The sequence below is a fragment of the Arvicola amphibius genome, chromosome 9 (genome assembly GCF_903992535.2).
Source record: "Arvicola amphibius chromosome 9, mArvAmp1.2, whole genome shotgun sequence".
NCBI lineage: Eukaryota > Metazoa > Chordata > Mammalia > Rodentia > Cricetidae > Arvicola > Arvicola amphibius.
Window position 1 is genome coordinate 104,141,792 of NC_052055.2, and position 18,617 is coordinate 104,160,408.

Genomic DNA, 18,617 nt, shown 5'->3' on the forward strand with positions numbered 1-18,617 from the left:
GATCACAGCAACTCTTATAAAAGAAACCATTTCATTGGGGCTGGCTTATAGTTCAGAGGTTTAGTCCACTATCATCATGGCGGGAAGCATGGTGGCGTGTGGGCAGAGTTAGCTGAGAGTTCTACGTCTGGATCCTCAGGCTAGGAAGTGACGGAGCCACTAGGTCTAGCTTGGGCTTCTGAGCCCTCAAAGCCCACCCTCAGTAACCTACTTCCTCTAACAAAGCCACACCTACTCCAGCAAGGTCACACCTCCTAATAGTGCCACTCCCTATAAGCCTATAGGGGTCACTAGAGGGAGAAGAAGGGTTATTTGGTTTACATATCCCCATTGCAGTTTATCATTGAGGGAAGCCAAGGCAAGAACTGAAACAGAGGCCATGGAGGAGTGCTGCTTACTGGCTTGCTCCTTACACCTCTCAGGACCACCTGCCCAGGGTAGCAGCTCCCACTGTGGGTTATGCCCATCAATCATAAATCAAGGAAAAGCTCTACAGACTTGCTCATAAGTCAATTTTTTTTTTTTTTGAGACAAGGTCTGATTGTCCTGGGACTATGTAAACCAGGCTGGCCTTAAACACACAGAGATCCACCTGCCTCACCTCCTGAGTGTTGGGATTAAAGGAGTGTTCCACCATGCCCAGCTCCCATAAGCCAATTTTGTGGAACATTTTCACAATTGAACTTCCCTCTTCCCAAATGACTAGTTGTGTCAAGCTGCCCAAAAACCCAACAAGGACAATGTGGATTTTAAAATGTTTCTTGTTTTTGTTTTTACAGTTCTGGGGATTGAACCCAGGACCTCACACTTGCTAGGCAATCACTCTTATCACTGAACTATACCCTCAACCCCCTTTTTATTTCTTATTTTGAGACACCTTTTCTACTAAGTTTCCCAAGCCTTGAACTTTTGATCTTCCTGCCTCAGAATCACAAGTAACCGGGGACTCAGACCAGGTGCATTAAAATGTTTTGTTGTTGCTATTTTTAATTATTTATTTTTAGATATATATGTGTGTTTTGTTTTTGGAGACAGGGTTTCTCTGTAGCTTTGGAGCCTGTCCTGGAACTTGCTCTGTAAACCAGACTGGCCTCCAACTCACAGAGCTCTGCCTCTCTCTGTCTCCCGAGTGCTGTGATTAAAGGCATGTGCCACCATGGCCCGGGTAAAGATATATTTTTAATTATGTGTATATATGTATCTGTGAGTACGTGCACATGCATGTGCAGGTGCCCATGGAGTCCAGAAGAGGGTGTGGGGTCCCCTGAAGCTGGAGCTACAAGTGGTTGGTTGTGAGATCCCTAGTGTGGGTGGTGGGAACCAAACTCGGGGCTACAAGCGCAGTATGCACTCTTAACAGCTGAGCCATTTCTCTAACCCCCCCAAAACTTTTTTTTAAAGAAAATATTCCTGTTTTCATTTTCATTTCCCTGATGGCTTGTGAGACTGAATATATTTAACATGCTGATTAGCCTTTTGTGGTTCTGCAAATGTCCTGTTTTATCCATTGTATACTTTAGAGTTAGGTCATAGATTCTTCCTGGAAGAGGTCGGTGCCTAGAGCTGACAGACCTGGAAAATGCCTTCAGGCAGGTCCCATGGCTTTGGTGGCAGAGGGCTTCCAAGGCAGTCACCAGCCAGGGTTGGCTTTGTTGGGGGCCCCGCCTGGAATTCTGGGAAAGCAGCCTGGGTGTCTTGACTGACAGAATGTTGGGCTGGGTCTGTGTGGCTCCTACAGGGAATGGCTGGAGCCCTAGAAGCTCCACCTGCCGCTTGCAGTGGGGGGAAGGGCAGCTGCTTCCAGAAAAGCTGGGTGCTGCTGGGAAGGAGGCTGCTCAGGAGGTCTGGTTAGGCTCCCCTGGCATTCTGAGGATCTACTTTCTGTTTGTTTTCTGTTGCTGTAAGGGAATCATGGAGGCAAGCTAATTTATAAAGTACTGGTGTTTACTTAGTGCATAGTTCTAAGGAGTGGGAAGTCCAAGAACACAGTGCCTCCTCTGCTTGGCATCCAGTGAGGATTCTTGTATCTTACCGTAGGGCATCTCATGTCAAAACTCTTCTCCCTCCCACCCCACATCCGCTCCAGCATTATAAAGCCCCCAATGTGGGCTCAGCTAGCAGAGTGGTTGCCTTACACACACGCAAGGCCTGGGTTCAGTCCCCAGCACTACATACAACAGGCACATGGTGGCAGGAGCCTGTAATTCCAGCACTCATGGGGTAGAAGAAGGCAGATCAGAATAGCAAGGTCATGTTTGGTATATAGTGAGCGCCAAGCTAGTTACAGTAAGATCCTGTCCCAAAAATGCAAATAAATAAAGCCACTAATGCCATCATGGGAGCCTCAGGCTCATGACATCACCTGTTCCTGATGACCTCCCAAAGGACTCACTTCCAGTTACCGTTAACATAAGAATTTGGGGATGAAGTTTCCAACGAGTGAATTCTGAAGGACAAACCTTCAAACAATAGCCGCTAGGGTTGGCAAGATGGCTTGGTGAGTAAAGTCACTTGCCACCAAGACTGATGACCTGAGAGACATTCCTGGGACCCACATGATAGGAAGGAAGAACTGACTTTCAAGAGTAGTCCCTGGCCTACACACATACACAACACACACAAAAATGCACCCAACCCTCAGCAAGCTGCGGCGCTGGCTCCTTCCCCAAGCTTCCACCAGAGATCCAACCCCTCAGACATTCGATGAAAACCTTGCTGCGTCCTGGAGGGGTCAACCCTGTGCTTGAAGACTCCCTAGCTCCTTTCTGTACTTCCTGTATTTTTAAACTCAGGGCATTTCAACTTCCTCTTCCTGGCTTCCCAGTTTCTACTTCCTGTCTCCTGTACCAATCCCTCTGGGTCCTACTCAGAAAACCCGAAGGCCCTTAACAAAATTTGATTTGGACAACATTGTCATTTTTGTCTCCTCTCCCTTATGAGATAGCGCCAAACCTTGGTGGGGTTAAACAGATAGACAGGAGTCTATCAGACTCAAGAGCAGGCCCTGTACAATCACACAGACCTTTAGAAACCTGAAGGACCTGGAACTTGGGGTTCCCCATGGCTGTCCCAACCTTCCCTGAAGTCAGGAAGCAATGTTCTTTCTCCCTCCCTGAACCAGTAACTCCACCTATTTTTCCATGATTGCAGGGAACCCAGCCTCTTCAGAGTGTCCTGGGGAGGGACAGCCACTTTCCCTGCTATGATGCTTCAGAGCGCCATGGGCCACCTGCTAACTACAGGCAGCTAGGGTGGAGAGCATTGTAGATTTTTAATAAAAGACCAAGCCTCTCTCCAATTTTACTCTCTCACAAAACCAAACCAACTGCCCCCAAAGGACTTCTAATATCACAGTATCCATGTCTTAAAACCAAACCAACCAAATAAACAAACAAAAGAATCCAGATACTTGTTACGTGACTGGCTTTGAACTCCTGGGATCTTCCTACCTTAGCCTTCAGAGTCGCTAGGCAATAGATGCATGCCGTTACACCAATTTGGCTTATATTCATTATGGGTATAAGTGTCTGTCTGTGTGTGGGTCTGTGGATGTGAGTGTAGTCTCCATGAAAACCAAACGAGAGCAGTGTGGGTCCTCTAGAGATGTGAGGGACCCAGCAAGAGTAGTGTGCTTTCTTAAGGACTGAACTGGCTTGCCTTAAATACAGGACAGGTAGTCTTTGGTAAACATAAAGTCCAGTGTGCCCTTGTACAACCCTCAGGATTCAGAGAAATGCACTGGGCAATTTTGCTGTTTTGTTTTGGTTTGTTTTGGTTTGTTTTTCCAGATGAGGTTTCTCTGTGTAGCCCTGGCTGCTCTGGAATTCACTCTGTAAACCAGGTTGGCCTTGAACTCACAGGGATCCTCCTGCCACTGCCTCCCAAGTGCTGAGGTTAAAGGCCTGCACCACCACCACTCACTGCACTGGGCAATTTTTGACATTGTGCAAACTTCAAAATGGTGACAATTTTACTAGGTTAAGAAGTGGCCTGAAACAAATGCACCCTTACCATGAGACACAATCTATTGTTTTGATTACATATATTTTTTATGTATGTGTGCACAGGCCTGTATTACATGTATTGTTATGTATGTGTGCACAGGCCTGCTAGAGCCCAAGTGTGGCAGTCAGGGGACACCTTATAGGAATAGTTTCCCTCCTTCTGCCATGTAGGTTCTGAGGACCAAATCCAGGTGGCTGTGCTTGGCAGCAGGCACCCTTACCCAGTGAGCCATCTTGGCAGCCCTGTGTGATTATTATTTGTTTTGGTACGGGCTGGATAAACTGTTCATATGGCTGAGGCTAGCTGATAGATGTGACTGACCATATTCTGCCCCACCCCCTTGTTATATTTTATTATGTAGCCCAGGCTGCCCTTGATAACCCTCTAGGCTCTGCCCCCAGAGTACCGTGATACAAAGTTACCAGGCTACAGAGCCTCTGGAGAAGAACAGGCCAGTGTCATGCATGAAAGTCACACCTAGATTTGCAATATTCACTTACACAGAAAATGTCCATCTATGAATCAAAGCATAACCTTTACAAATTTGGCTCGAGTGGCCCCTACCACTTCCATGATTGTGTTGGGGTTGTGTGTCCCCTTATCCCTCTTCCCCTGCCAGGAGGATCAGAGGGGCAACTGAGTCATGAGAACATTCACCACACACACACCCTTGCAAGGGCAAGAGCCAGTGGACTTCTCTCTCCTGAGCCCTGGTGGAAGGACAGGACCAGGAGGGAAGGCTTGACATCCTCGGGGCAGAAGGAACCCGTTTCTTGGCGGTGAACCAGTGTCCAACAGGGGACAGTTAGTACTGAGAATTCAGATTGCTCAGTGGGTAGGAATGTTTGCGGTGGCTCAAACACACACACACACACACACACACACACAAAATAAATAAATAATAAATAAATAAATAAATTGTATCTTAAAATAAATTCACTCAGTGGCCTAGAAGATAAAGTGAGAGAGAAAGCTCACAATCTAGAGCAATACAAACGAAGAGGTGAAGAACAAGAGATGTCGCCAGGCGATGGTGGCGCAGTCCTTTAATCCCATCACTCAGGAGGCAGAGGCAGGTGAATCTCTACGAGTTCAAGGCCAGCCTGGTCAATAGAACAAGTTCCAGGACAGCCTCCAAAGCTACAGAGAAACCCTGTCTCGAAAAACAAAACAAAAGAGATTCGAGGCAAAGCAGAGAAGAATAAATGTGGCCCGTGGTATCGGCCAGCTGCCCTAGCCCATCCCCCCCACTGCCACCACCCATCGTTGACTCCATGCTGAAGGCGCTGTCCTCAGACCAGAAGTTAGCCTCTAGAGAGAGTTTGGTTTGTTTTTCTAATGTAAATGCCATGCAGAGACACCTCCTGGAACCGCAGCAGCCAGCACGTGTACCTGCAAGGAGAGCTTGAGAAAACCAAACAGATGCCGATCCAAACTGGGCTGTTATGAAAGAAACAGGTAACCAAATCAAAGCATACCTCTTTATGAGATTCTTGTTAAATAAGAAAAGTCATCAACTGTTAGCGACAGTCATTTTTTTACTCAAATTACTGAAAATGTTTCTTTTTTTAAAAAAATATTTATTTATTTATTATGTCTACAATATTCTGTCTGTGTGTATTTCTGCAGGCCAGAAGAGGGCACCAGACCCCATTACAGATGGTTGTGAGCCACCATGTGGTTGCTGGGAGTTGAACTCAGGACCTTTGGAAGAGCAGGCAATGCTCTTAACCTCTGAGCCATCTCTCCAGCCCTCTTTCTTTTTTTTTTTTTTTTTAAGTTTATTTTATGTTTGTTTTGGGTGCAAGCCTAGTTCCTAGGGAGGCCAGGAGAGGGCCTTGGATCCCCTGGAACTGGAGCCAGAGACAGTTGTGAGCTGAACCCGGGTGCTCTGCAGGAGCAGTCAGTGCTCTTACGCATTGAGCCATCTCTCCAGCTCCCCTGGAAATGTGTCTAACTAATCTGAGAAGCAATGATTACAAAAATTGTGCAAGAAAAGTTCTCTTTGGTGAAGAAAAACTTTTAAAAATATTTATTTTTTTCCTCTATTTGTTTTGATGTATGTGTCTGTGTGTTTTGCCTGTGTGTATCAGTTGATTGCCTGGTGCCCACAGAGGCCAGAAAAAGGCATCAAAGTCCCTGGAACTGGACTTACAGATGGTTTTGAGCTGTCATGTGGGTTCCAGGAACCAAACCCAGGTCCTCTGGGGTTTGCCAGTGAATAGCCAGTTCTCTTAGTCACTGAGCCATCACTCCAGCTCATAATTTTATATGATGTGTATGAGTGTTTTGCTTGCATGGAAGTGCACCGCGTGTGTGTAACACCCAAAAAAGCCAGAAGAGGGCGTTGGGACAGCTGGAACTGGAGTTAAGCCAAACCCAGGTTCTCTGTAAGGGCAGCAAGCGCTCAACCTCTGCGCCAGCTCTCCAGTCACCATCTAACCCTTTTGTAGGAGCAGAGTTCAGCTTCTCAGCCTGTGGAAAGGGAAAACACTGGGTGAGGGGGGAAGGACCCAGTGCAGGTAAAGGACATGAGTCGGGAGAGAGAGTAGAAAGCTAACTGGGTTTTCTGTTCTTGTTTTTGCTTTTTAGTTTCGACTCCGTCATGGATTGTTCTATGTTGTGGTGGATAAGTGCATAAAGTATATCTGATAGTGAAGGCATGGAATCCATTCTGGAGGTCCACAGCTTCAGAATGGCTATTCAAACTGCCTAGAAGGTCACCGAGATATATGGACTTGGCGTCTGGTTCATTTTAGTGTGTGATTTTTTTTTTAATTTTCAAGTTCTCTATAATATTTTTTTCTTTTAAATCTACCCACATCTAACATTAAAAAAAAAAAAAGTTCCTGGAGAAATGACTGCCAGGCAGTTATTAGTATTTCATATTTTTTTTAAAGATGTATTTGTTTACAATGTATACAGTATCCTGCCTACGGGCCAGAAGAGGGCACCAGATCTCATTACAGATGGTTGTGAGCCACCACGTGGTTGCTGGGAATTGAACTCGGGACCTCTGGGAGAGCAGCCAGTGCCATCTCTCCGGCCCTAGTATTATTTCATTTTTAACTCTTGAATGTGAATGGTAGAGAAATGTCATGAATGCAGAGGAAGTGGCTTGCATCTAAGTGTCTGTTTGTTACCAAGATCTCATTCACTTGAAGGACACTCAACACCTCAGAGAGAATTCTGTAACCTAAGAACTCTCCAGAAAGGTACTGTACAAAATGCAACCTTAATCAGAGCAGAGACCAAGAGTGGTGTGCGATGTTTATAATCCTACCCAAGGGAGACAGAGGCAGGAGGATCAAGAGTTCAAGGTCATTCTTGGCTACCTAGTATGTTTGAGGCCAGCTTAGGCTACATGAGACCCTGACTCAGAAGAAAAGACTTTGTGAGGGTAGCCTGGGCTGCATAGTTGAGACTCTGTTTCAAAAACCTAAAAAACAACCAAAATCCATAACCATATTTTCTGTAGTTTTGAGAGTCTTGGGCTGTTGCGGACCAGAGTTTGGAAATTTCAAGTGAAAATTAGTGCAGAATGGCTTGGAGCATACTAACAGATTTCTTGACAGTTATACCCACATAGAAAGAAAACAAAACATGTTGGTATGCATGAAACCCTGTAAGGAAGTGACTCTCAACCTCCTAGCACTGGGACTCCGTTAACACAGTTCCTCATGTTGTAGTCACCCCCAACCATAAAATTTTCATTGCTAGCTCATAACTGCAGTGTTGCTACTGTTGTGATGTACTGTAAGTGCCTGTGTTTTCCTATAGTCTTAGGCGACTCTTTTGAAAGGGTCTTTGACTCCCAAAGTGATCTCGACCCACAGGTTGTTGCTCTAAATGGTTGAACTGCCAAAATCAGAATTTGGAGCAAAATTCAACATGGCAAGGGTAAAAATTACCCCCACCTCTGAGGCTGCAGAGGCAGCTCAACATAAGGGCTCTTACTGTTCTTGCTGAAGGCTTGAGTTCAGCTCCCAGCACCTGTGTCTGGCAGGTGACCCATAGCCACCTGTAACTCCAGCTGCAGAAGGACCCAAAGCCTCTGGCTTGTGGGAGCACCTGCACACGTGTGCACAGAACCAGACACAGACAAAGCAGGGTCTCGCTGTGCACCCTCGGCTGGCCTCGCACTAACAGAGATCCACCTGCCTCTCTGCCTCACGTCGAAGGTAGGCACCACCAGGAAGTATCCTCTCAGACTCTCTCCAAGTAGTCATGGCTGTCCTGAAACTTACTGTGTAGACTAGGCTGGCTTTGAACTCATAGAGTTCTTGTCTCTGCCTCCCAAGTGCTGGAATTAAACGTGTGTGCCACCCTGCCCTGTAGTAAATCTTTGTTTATAAAAGTAGCCTCTCACGTTGGAACGCTGTTGTGTTCAAGTTGTCACATGCAGAAACAGCAGGGAATCTGTTGGGGAAAAATAAAGCCGTACTGGGTAGTGAGTTTGCGGGCATGGAGAGCCTTCAGTTAATTCTTTGAGTTCTAGGAAAAGGAGCCACGTTATGTAAGGGCCTGACAGATGGAGCGTCCAGGTGTAAAGACATAGCAGAGAGTCTCAGGGTGGCGTCTAAATTCGGTCTCCAACTGCAGCCATCTGGGCTTTTTCAAAAATCCCTGCACCTGGTGCCTGCCTCAGGCATCCCGACGCCATTGGTCTCAGCTGGAGCTTTTCCCGTATGATTCCAATGTGCTGCGAAGTTCAGGAGCCCCTGGCCTCGCTAGGGCACGAAGCAGTTTAGCACGTGGCTCATGGTAAACAGAATGCAGCATGAGAGTAGTCATGAGAGAGGTTGGTGGGCTAAAAAATATAAGCTGCTGCAGAAAAAAATAACAGCATCTTGAAATTTGCAGGCAGATGGATGGAGCTAGAAAACATCATTTTGAGTGAGGTAACCCAGACCCAGAAAGACAATTATCACATGTACTCATTCATAAGTGGTTTTTAAACATAAAGCAAAGAAAGTCAGCCTACAAACCACAATCCCAGAGAACCTAGACAACAATGAGGACCCTAAGAGAGACATACATGGATCTAATCTACATGGGAAGTAGAAAAAGACGATCTCCTGAGTAAATTGGGAGCAGGGGGACTTTGGAGGAGGGTTGAAGGGGAGGGAAAAGGCAAGGAGGGAAGCAGAGAAAAATGTAGAGTTCAATAAAAATCAATATAAAAAATAAAGCTAAAAAGAAAAGAATCATACGAAAAAATATATAAGCGGCTGCATAGACAGAAGTCATAGAGCAGAGAGACGGACAGAGAAAGAAGCAGCTGAGGGCACCCTGATGTCAGGCTTGACCATAGCCCCTGTTCTTGCCACCTTAGGAAGCCACCTGAAGAGGCTCCTAAAAGTCCTGTAGTCACAGGGCCAGGCATGATGGCACACACCTTTAATCCCAGCACTCGGGAGGCAGATGAAGGTAGATCTCTGTGAGTTTGAGGCCAGCCTGGTCTACAGAGTGAGCTCCAGGCCAGCCAGAGCTATAAATCCTAGTTCTATGGAAAACAACAAAAACTGCATGCTGCAGTCAGAGGATTTGTGTTGTAAGTCTGTCCCCTGGTGGCTTTATCTGTGTATTACAGAGAGTGAGGGTACAGTCACCCAAACCATTGCGGAGATAATGGAGCCCAGGGAGGAGCAGGGGTGGAAAGGGAAAATCAGAAATGAGAAAGACATGCCTTCCCCTGGTACTCAAGCCAGCACCATTCGGAATGGCCACCATCTTGCCGCAACAGTGATTAGGGGTCTCTGCAGAACACTGTGTTGAGCAGAAGCCCTGGGCAGTAACAGAAGCGTGGAGGCTTGAGTTCCCTTTCCAGCTCTGCCGGTGAGTACCTTGCCTGCACTTCGCTAGTCCATCTGGGAAACTGCATGGCTTGTGGCTTTGTCAGTGGTCACAGGAGAGTGCAAGGCTGGTCATCTCTGCCCCTCACACAAAGGACAGGGGACAGCTATGGGAGGGCTTCCTGGAGGATGTGGCATCGTTAGTATCGAAGGGTTAAAGAGTAGGTGAAGACGTTGTATCTGGGAAGACTTTCTGTTCTGGGGAAGAAACTTCCATGGGAAGCCAGTGGAAAAAAAGAAAACAGTGGGTGAGATTTTGATCATCCCACCTCGGACAACTTATTTAATTTTCCTGGACACAGGCAGGGGAGATGGTGCATTCAGCAGAGCCATGTTGTACAAGCTGAGGACCTGAGTGTCCCCAGAAACCACATAAAAGCCAGACCCGGCAGTGCAATTCCGTAATTCCCACACAGAGGGATTCCTGGAGTTCATTGGCCCACCAAGCTGGCCAAATTGATGAGCTCCAGGCTCAGTAAGAGACTATGCCTCAAAAAATAAGGGAGACAGGCTGGAGAGACAGCTCTGCTCTTTCGGGGACCCAGGTTCAATTCCCAGCATCTACTCAGTGGCACAGAAGTGTCTGTAACACCAGTTTCGGGGTGTCTGATGTCCTCTTTTGGCTTCCAGGAGCATGCACATGCGTCTGTGCCCTACCCCCACGAGCCTCCACAGACACACAAAAGATGCAGACCCGTGCTTGACAGTGAACATTCTGGTAAGTGTGACGTTGTTTATAACAAATACGATTAGAAAGGATTTGATAGGAGTTGAAGACACACACTACTTTCTTTCCTCCCTGTTTCCTGTGTATCAGGGGGACTCATCTCCCAGGCATGAGGTCTTTTCAGTAGACACGAGTAACCCAAATGTGTATTGTGAGGGCCAGTCTGGTATAATTTCTAGTTTAGTCCAGCCATAGCAGTGCCAACCTGTGCTCCCTGCCTATGAGGTCAGTAAAAATTTAAGTCAGCAGTTCTCAACCTGTGGTTCATGACCCCTTTTGGGGGTCAAACAACCTTTTCATGGGGTCACCCAAAATCATCAGAAAACAGATATTTACCTTACAATTCATAACCCTAGCAAAATTACAGTTATGAAGTAGCAGCAAAAATAATTTTATGGTTGACTGGTCACCACAACATGAAGAACTGTATTAAAGGGTCTCAGCATTAGGAAGGTTGTATTGGATTAAGTAAAATGCTGCAGATCCCCGAGTGGCTGCAACAGCAGAAACGCTGCAGGTCCCCAAGCAGTGGCAGTAGGCAGTGGGTCCTGAGAGCAGCCAGTCCCAGGTAGGAGCAGCGCAGTTCCCAAGTAGCTGCAGTGGGCCATGAGGGGAGACAGACAGATGGGTACACCACGAGACCATGCCACGGGTCTCTGAAGGCGGCTGATCCTGGGCAGGGAGCCACATGGCGGGAGAGAGAGACATGGATAGGCAGGAAACCATCTTGAGAATCCGCCGCCTCAATTCCTTTAACCTGTGGTGCCTAACCTCCCACCCTTTTATTATAAAAAAGAGATGGAAATGTAATGGTCTACTCTGTCCCTTTAAGAGACAAGCAACGACCACTCCCTCTCCCCATCCACCCAGGCAAGCTGATCTTCAGCTTCCAGCCTGAGTCCTTTCTCTTTTCAGTCTCTTCTCCCTTGAAGAGGCAGCTTCTGCCTAGCTCCATTCTCCCCCTTCTCCCCTCCCTGACTCTGTCTCTCTGCTCTTCCCTTACCCTCCTCCCTTTTCCCTTCCATAACACACTAAATAAATATCTGCATGGTGTGCCTATCCATGTCTCTTTCTCTGGCCCACTGCACAGCTCCCTTGCCCGGGACCAGCCACCTTTGGAGGCCTGTGGCATGGTCTTGTGGCGTGCCTATCTGTCTGTCTCCCCTCGTGGGACTCACTGCCCCTCGTGGCCCACTGCAGCCACTTGGGAACTGCGCTGTCCCTGCCTGGGACTGGCTGCTCTCGGGACCCACTGCCCACTGCCACTGCTTGGGGACCTGCAGTGTTTCTGCTGCAGCAGCCCTTCGGGAATCCTCAGCATTTTTACTCAATCCATTACAAAGTGACCTTGGGTAGGCCACCCTTGGGTCAACATCAGTGGTCAAGAAAGCCATTTGAGCCAGACTTGGTGATGCACGCCTGTAGTTGCATTTACTCCAGGGACTGAGGCAGGAGGATCACAAGTTCAAAACCAGCCTGGGCAATTTAGTGAGACCCCCCCCCCATCTCAAACTTGTTTGTTTTTAATGAGGAGCTGGGAAGGTATCTTAGTCCGGAGTGTTCTCACTGCACAAGAGTCAGAATCCGAGTTCCAGGCTTTTAACCCCAACTCGGGAGGCAGAGGCAGGCAGATCTCTGTGAGTTCAAGGCCAGCCTGGTTTACAAAAGTGAGTTACAGGATAGCCAGGGCTACACAGAGAAACCCTGCCTCAAAAAACCAAAAATAAATAAATAAAAATAAAATAATCCAGGTTCATTGCGCATGCTCAGAGACCTGAGTTCGTGCCCCAGGACTCAGGTAAAAAGCTAGGCTTGGGGGCCCATGTTTGTCATCCTAATGCTTAGAAGGCTAAGACTGGAGGGTTGCTATACTTGCTGGCCAGCTAGCTTAGCTCAGTTGACAAGATCCAGGTCCCAGTGAGAACCCCGCCTCAAAACTTAGTGGCAGTTCCTGAGGAAAGGCACTGTGGTCACCAAGATTGACCTCTGACCTCCTCCACGCACAGGTGCGCACACACGAACATACACTGCCCCCCCCCCAAAAAAAAGTAAGAATAAAATTAAAGGAGGCTATCAGGATGGCCCCCTGGGTGTTTGCTGTTAAGACTGATGACCTGAGCTTGATCCCCAGACCCCTACACAGGAGAGAACTGAGTCCCAAAAGTTAGCCTTTGACTTCCTCACATACAGCCCACAACGGAGGACAAAGCACTGTAACAAAAATAAACACAAAATTAAAATAAACACAATTAAAAGGACTGGAAACGCAGATCTTGGGGGGGTGGGGTGGGGAAGCTTACACAGCACCCATGAGGGCCTCGCTTCACCCCAGCACCACCAAAACCAAAAACAACAAAAAAAAGCTTATTTGGCAAAATGGCTCAAGTTGCTACAGTCTTGAGAAGGAGGTCTTTGGGTGTAGTGTCTGTGCCACTACCAGACAGTATGTGAGCCGGGAACTAAGAAGGAGACTTAAAAACACATGCACACACAGACAGACAGAGACATCGGTCATCTTTGATACAAGAATGCCAACTTTATTGAGCTCAGGGCCATGCCCCAGCTCTCGGGATCTTTCAGCTGCAGACTCATCAGAACCCAATCCCCTCCTATTAGGGTCTCGTGCTCAGAGCAGCTGCAGGCAGCTCAGAGCAGAGGAAAACAAGTTGTTGATAGGAAATTCAGGGTCTGGTGGCCCACAGACCTCAACATTTGGGAGTCTTTGCAGGACCAGCGGGGTGACTTCAGACTCAGTGTCCCCAAAAGAGCATCCAAAATTCTCCCGTTGTTCCCTGATGGCCTCCTCTCTGAGGCAGGAGGTGGATATTCTGACTGCTTTGTTTTAGTGTATTTTGGAGGCAGAGAATCAGATCTCACAGCCTCCCCTAAACTTTCCAGGAAGCCAAGACTGACCTTGAACCTCTGCCCCCACCTCCCAAGTGCTGAAGTACAGGCCTTCACCAGGCGCTCCTAGTGGCTTTAATGTGGAAAATTAGCTTTTGTTTTCCCTGCCCTTTTCCCCTGTGTTGGAAGGACAGCATGCAATTCTTTTTTCATTTCCTAAGAAGCGCTGAAGATGAAAAGTCTTCAGCCCTGGAGGAAATCAGATTATCTCCCCACGGCTAAGAGAGGGTTCGGAGGATGCTGGGAGATTCCCAGGAGAGAGGCTGGCTCCCTTGAGGAAAAATGATGGTGAGGCCCAGGGAAGCTAAAGGAAGTGGCCACAAGGTGGGGGTTCTGGAGAGATGGCCCTTCAGTTCTCACTCCCCAGAGGAACTCCCAAATTCCTGGGCCCCAGGCACCTCGCAGAAACAAGAGCCTCCCAACCCCCACCATTCTCTGGAACCCTGCAGAAACAGGGGGCTGAGAAATCTCAGGGGCCATCCAGGCACCTCCAGACAAGCCTTGGCACCGTGCACAGCTTCATGAGCTAGGGAGAGCGGCTCTGGGGTTGATGACGTTGGCACCCACACCAGCTGAACAAGATGGAGCCCACAGCTAGAATGAAGCTGGCTTTCAGAGAATAAAGAACAGAAGTCTGTTTGGGCCCAGGAACTGAGGTTTATGTTCTTCCTGGACTTTTCCCATTAGCCTATGATCTAGCTAGGTTCCATCCCCAAGCCTGTCCCAATATCAGAGCTCATTCCCACATCCCCTCCTCTGTCAGAAGCCACTAGAGGCTTCTTCTGCCTTCCCCTGAAGCTCAAGGTTCATGTCAGTTACTCAGCAGAAAGCTCCAGGGAGTTCCTGCTGCCAGGCTGGGAGTTCCAGGCTGAGACTTGGCTCCCTGTCTTGACTGAGGAAGATAGATGCATCACTTTCTTCCAGCTCTGAGCCGATTGTCCAAGCACCTGGTCTGCTAGCCACCTGCCCAGGTCTCGGGGCTGGAGTCACTTGGCAGACTGACGCTGGCAACCTCTTTTCCTCACCTCAGCAGGGCCAGCAGCATGACATCCTGGGTAGATGCCAAGACCCCTCTGTCTGAGATACCCAGGCTGGCTCAGGGCTGAACCCCTGCTCCCTACTCGGGGAGGGGATCGGGCAGCTTCACCACTTCCTCCTCTGCCTGCCATAGATGGACAGATTTTGTGAGAGCCCAGGGCTGGGTGTGTGTTAAGAGCCTCTGAGTTCTGTGTATACCAGCTACACGGCAGATGTAAACACTCTGGCCTTTCTCTGCTGCCTAGATAAACTTCAAGCTTTTAGGGCAAGGCACTGCCCCAGCACGCTCCCTGTGTTTAAAGAAGATGTCAACAGCAGCCTGCACTCTTGGCAGAAGCGGGCTCTCTGTCTCTCAGCTTAATGTTCTGGGCCACTGACTTCCCAGCCAAGGGGCAACACGGCTCGCCTCCCAGAGGATCCATCCTGGGCTCCTGACATTTGTAGACAGAGGAGAGCGATTTATGATCCATAGCCCAGGACTGCTGCAAACTTCCACGTCCTCCTCCAGTACCCTGCGAGCCTGATACAGAGACAAGGCTTATGTTGGCTCCAGTGTTTTGCTCATAACGTACTGAGGGTGACCTTGAACTTCAGAGCAGTGGGGTCATGTAGGACAGAGGGCAGCTCATTGGGGGTAGGACCTAGGTAGCCCTCCCCTCTGGGGTCCACGCAGCTCTTTGCTGTGTGATAGACTGGACTAGGGCTCAGGGCTTTGGAATCTCATAGGCCCAGCAGTAAACTAACTGGGGAAGCCATACAGTCACCAACTTTTTATTCAACCAAACAATGAACTTGAGAGAAGAAACAAAGCCTGGTCCATGTCTGTGAGATGTCTTGAGCGAGAACGGCCCCCACAGACTTGAATACCTGGTCCCCAGTTGGTGGAACTGTTTGGGAAGGATTGGAGGAGCTGCGTCCCTGGGTGTCACTGCGCTTTGAGATTTCAAAGACTCATGGTCCTCGGGGCTTGTTCTCTCTAAGTCACGGTTATGGATCAAGATGTAAACTCTCAGCTGTTCCTTCATTCCTCCATCATGGTCTCTAAGCCTCCGAAACCGCAAGTCAAAACTGAATGCTCTTTCGTAAGTTGCCCTGATCATGATACTTTATCAATGCAAAGAAAACTAACAAAGACAGCCCTCCCTCACCATTACCTTCATGAAAGAAGGGACATTTTTTTTTTACCACCCATCCAAACACTAAAGCCAAAGTTCAGAGTGATCTTTGTTTTTTGTTTTTTTTTTTTTTTCCAGACAGAGTCTCATGTAGCCTGGGCTAACCTTGATCCTCCTGCCTCTACCTCCAAGTACCTGTGAACATTCACATTTGCCACCAGCAGGCGGGCAAACATAACCCTACTAACTTCGTGGAGAGGAATAAAAAAGGCTCACCAAGTTGTCCAACTTCTCACCAAGTTGTCCTTCTTGTCCCTAGTTTGTCTGGCCCAGGGGAGTGTCCATCACTTATTACCGCCCTGTAGTGACCAGATGACCCATTGAAGGTGTGACCCAGCACAGTCTACAGAACAAACACACAGTTGTCCAAACTCTAAAGATATCTCATAAGCTAGGTTTTATGGGAGCATACTTGTAAATCCAGCATGCTGGAGACAGAGGTGGGAGGATCTCAAGCTTGAGGCTAGCCTGGATTGCCTTGGAAACCCTAAGATGTTGGAGATGCCAGAACTGTGGGATACTGTCAAGGAGAGCAGCTAACAGGGAGTGGAACCAGCCCAGGAGAAAGAAGTGTGTCACAGTCAACAAAGCTGAATGGAGTTGGAGACATGAAAAATGCTTTTTTTTTCTATTTTCAATTTTTTTTTTCCAAGAAGGTTTTTTCTGTATAACAGTTTTGGCTGTCCTGGAACTCGCTTGGTAGACCAAGCTGGCCTCAAACTCACTGAGATCCGCCTGCCTCTGCCTCCCACCACCACCTGGCCTGAAGAGTACTTTGACATTAGACATGGAGATACAGAGTTTAGAGTTTGCCCAACTGGTTTTTGGTCTTGCTCTGGTCTAGTATTTCCTCACTATGCTCCCTCCCCTACGTTTTGGAATGGTAATGTATATCCTGTGCCATATGTTGGAAGTATGTGATCTGGCTTTTGATTTTGATTTTATAGTGGATTACAGTTAAGAGGTTGCATGATTCTCAAAGTTCATGAATCTAAAGTTCAAAGGAGAGACTTTGAACTTTAGACTTTAAATAAGTTTGGGACTGATAGAGAATATGGAGACTGTTGAAGTTGGACTGAATGCATTTTTGCATCATGATATAGATATGTGCCTTTGGGGCCCAGGGAGCGGAATGTGGTTGTTTGAAAGAAAATGATCCCCAGAGGGAGTGGCATTATTAGGAGTTGTGGCCTTGTTGGAGGAAGTGTGTCACTGTGAGGGCAGGCTTTGAGTTCATATGCCCAAGCTACTCCCAGTGTCTCAGTCTACTTCCTGTAGCCTGCATAGCAACATGTAGCAACTCCTTCTCCAGCACCACGTCTGCCCACATGCCTCTATGCTCCCTGACATGATGAGAATAGACTCTGAAACTCTAAGCCACCACCTCACTTAAATGTTTTTCTTTATAAGAGTTACTGTGGTCATGGTGTCTCTTCACAGCAACAGAAACCCTAACTGAGACAACATCCATCTCATTTTATGTGGGTTCTGAGTGTGGAACTCAGGTCCTCATGCTTTTAAGGCTATCTCCCCAGACCATTTGTCTGTGACATGGCCTCATGTAGTCCAGGCTGGCCTCGAGCAGGCTATGTAGCCAAGGATGGCCTTTAACTCCTAATCTTTCTGCCTTGTGTCACCAAGCCTGGCTTAACCCTCCCATTTTGATGTCCCAACAAGAGCTAGGACTTTAAGATACCTCTCTGTTGTGGGATATTAGTTGAAGATGTGTTACACTTGTTTATGTTGTGGAACATTTAATGATGAAAAGATGTGTTTCATTCTTTTAGGTTGCTTTTGTTTAACTCTGTGAAGCTGTGATTCTTTGCCTGTCTAAAACATGGTCTTATGAAGAGCTGAACGGCCAATAACTGGGCAGGAGAAAGGATAGACGGGGCTGGCAGACAGAGAGAATAAATAGGAGGAGAAATCTGGGAGAAAAAGAAGGAGCAAAATAGAACAAGGAGAGGAGGACATCAAGGGCCAGGTACACAGCAAGCCGTGGAGAAAGAAGCAAAGAAAGGAATATAGAAATAGAGATAAAAGCCCAGAGGCAAAAGACAGATGGGATAATTTAAGAAAAGCTGGCTAGAAACAAACCAAGCTTTAGCTTTAGCTGGGCATTTATAAGAAAGAATAAGACTCCGTGTATGATTTATTTGGCAGCTGGGTGGCTCAACACCGCCCCCCCTTGCCGGCCCAAAAGGGCCAAAAGAGTAAAAAATGTAAAAACAACCAACACCACCTCTCTTCCCTCTTGAAGACTGGCCTGTGGATTCCAAGGGCCTGTCCTGAAATAGCACAGTTGACCAGCCACACTGTGTCCTGTCTTGCACCTCTCCTTCCCTGAGCCTACAAGCCTTCCGGCACATTGTTGGAAAGCTGCAAGAGTTTATGATTTAAGGAGGAAATAAAAACTCAGATTTAATAGCTCCAAAGTATAATCCCTATTACATACACAGTGGAGTGGCCCGGGCGGGGACGTGCTATTCCGGGCTTCTGGAGCTGGTGACATACTCTCAGGCATCCTAGCTCTCCGCTGGGTTTGTGGACCAAAGCTCAATCAAGTGCAGCTGCCTGAGCCCAGGAGATTGGGCTAGCAAGGAGAAAATGGCTTCCGTTCTTACTGCTACAGACTTTGCCCTCTAGGAGGGAGGCCAAAGAAGCATGGGGCAGGAACAAACCCAGGGTTGATTGGATACTGCTGCTGTCACCATGATCAAAGACAGAGGCCCTCTGTTAAGAGACCAATGTCAAAACATGGTGGCCCATCCAAGAGAAGAAATAAGCCTTCGTGGTCTGGCAAAGAATATGGCCGGCTCCGTATTGGGCTCAGGAGTTTCAGGACCCTCTAGCTCAGCCGTTCTCAACCTTCCTAATTCTGTGACCCTTTAATACAGGCCCTCATGATGTGGT